This window comes from Fukomys damarensis, unplaced genomic scaffold (genome assembly GCF_012274545.1).
Source record: "Fukomys damarensis isolate Sample0158 unplaced genomic scaffold, DMR_v1.0_HiC HiC_scaffold_37, whole genome shotgun sequence".
Taxonomy (NCBI): domain Eukaryota; kingdom Metazoa; phylum Chordata; class Mammalia; order Rodentia; family Bathyergidae; genus Fukomys; species Fukomys damarensis.
Genome location: NW_022900949.1, coordinates 21,502,579 through 21,504,938, shown reverse-complemented (window position 1 = coordinate 21,504,938; position 2,360 = coordinate 21,502,579). Strand labels below are relative to the sequence as shown.

At 51.1% G+C, this 2,360-nt stretch overlaps 1 non-coding gene across 1 annotated transcript; it reads right to left on the bottom strand.

Annotated features, from left to right (window-relative positions):
- Positions 1-443: 443 nt before the first annotated feature.
- On the bottom strand, positions 444-517 carry Trnan-guu. Its single transcript has one exon. It is a non-coding gene; the product is annotated as a tRNA-Asn (tRNA).
- Positions 518-2,360: the final 1,843 nt, after the last annotated feature.

The following is a 2,360-nucleotide window of genomic DNA, read 5'->3' as shown; positions in this document are numbered from 1 at the left end:
ACCAGCACTTTAATAGCGAAAGTGGAAGAGATCCATCTACATGATCTATTATGACAAATATTTCTGAATTAATATAATGAAAATGAAATGTTAAGTCTAGACTGGTTGTATGCTTACACTGACCCAGAGCCTACAAAAGGAGAGCCAAGCTTCAGCAAAACTCGAGAATTTAAAATCAACTTCCAGTTTGAACTTGACACTTTTGAAGTACAGCGACCAAGGGTGGGGGGCTGCGCTGACCCCGCCTCCGGGAAGTTTAGCCTCGGACTCCGAGAGCTCGAAGCTGGGAACCACCGCTGGCTGGGCGGCGAGGGCGGACCCAGTTCCTGGAATCTACCCAGTGCAGCCCAGGGGCCAGGGGACTGTAGTGTAGGGGCTGAAGTGTGTGTGTGTGTGTCGTTTGTGCAAAACCGGCGGCGGTGATCGCCTCGTAAAAGGGGGAACGTCCCTGGGTGGGCTCGAACCACCAACCTTTCGGTTAACAGCCGAACGCGCTAACCGATTGCGCCACAGAGACTCCGGTAGCACCAAGACTCTCAGCCGCGGCCTTTATGACGAATACTGAGGCGGGGAGCGCGGCTTTCCCGGGGCTTCCGGATCCCTCTCGGATCGGCGGCCGCGTCTCCGGCCTTCTGGGTTCCGCTCCGCTCACGCGAGCGTGCGGGACAGTTCTGCCGGACCGAGGAGGCTGCACACCGCCGCGCCCTAAGACGTGCGGCTTCCGGGCCCCGGGGCTGCAGGAGGGGACTGGGTGGCTCGGCCGCTGGCCTTTGTTGGGAAGGAACAGCTCTCGCCCCGCGGGTGCGGAACTCCGCCGCTGTTTCCAGCTCCGCCCGTCACCGGGCTGGCAGTCGGCAGGCTGTGCCTGCGTGGCGTTTTCAGGTCTGCTGAGCCGTTTTCCTTCTTTATTTCAGAGTCGAGCGCGACCGAGAGCACAGGCACAACCCCGGCGCGCTGGCGCTGCGCTAACGCAGAGGCCGACCGCTCGTCCCGGCGACCTTGTGTCAGCGGAGAGGGACGCCCGGAAAAGCTACGGTAACTCCGTGCGCCCGGCACGCTGCGATCGGCGCCCACACCGCGTGCGAGCCGAGCCGCGTACACCTCGCGGGACATGCATTACCCAGTTTGAGGACAGAGAATTAAAGGGAAAAAGCTAGGACAGATGACTGTCCTCCGTCAGCTTTCGGCGAGGACGCAGGGCTGTGCGCCCCGGAGGAACGTCCTTCCTCTCTCTGAATCCTTCTGGACACCTTCGAAGGTGCTCTTCAAAATCCCGCCCCGCCTTTCCTTTTCCTTCTCTCTCCTCAAAGGACTGCCAGTCTCCGCCGGAGAACGCGATATGTAAGTTTTTTCTACGTCTCGAGATTGCTCTCTCCAGAATCCTTCCAAAAAAAAAAAAATTCAGACATCTGAGACCCCCGTGCGTGGTGACAACTTAAATTTGCTTTGGAACCGGAGACCAACCGTTTCTCCAAAGCATTGAAATGTTAAACAGCTGGGAATTCATACCAAAGCCTTTCAACGGGCTTTCAGAGGAGCGCTTGAAAATCACTCTGGGAATCTTACACAGAGGTCTGGTTTCATTAGATCATGCTACCTTTGGACTTTATACCGTATATATTTATTTATATTTTATATAACAAAACCGTCAGGCACGGCCTTTTCTAGTTCAAACACCCAAATGAGCGTCCTGCCCGCTGCTATTGTTCCTGTGCCTGTTCAGCTGGGACCGGCCGCAACTGATGTTCCTCGATGCCCCTTCATTAAATATTTATCTTCCTGCTTAAAATAACAGGCACAGTTCTGTTCAGGGCGGTATCTTTAGCTCCCATCTCTTTCCCTCGCTTGAACAGCATACGGACATTTTAACCTCCCAAAAGAGAGATGAGGAGAAGCAATTGATGAAAGAAAAACTACTTCAGAAAGGAAGATTAACTCCTTGTACAGCAGAAATTTGTTAATATTGACTACTGCTATTTGTTTAAAAACTGTCTTCAAGCCTGGTTCTGGAGCTTTTAACGTTTTAAATAAAATAAATGGCCATTTCTACTGTCCACTGTTCATTAGCTTGGCCTTTTTGTGTCTCTCCACTGGAACACAGTTGAAGAGAACATACAAATATTTAAAAATACTAACTGGAATCTGAACATTTTACTCCAGTGATATCCACACACATAGCTTTTATGAAAAATGCCCACTTAAAAACAAGAGAGCAGCACATACTACCATCTAAATCTTTATGACTATCTGGTGTTCGGCCTGAATACTTAGACTCAGTTTTTAAAGCCAAATTAAATCCACTGGATTGATTTGTAGAAACCTACTTATCTTTCCTTACATTTCAGGGTATAGCTTCCTCA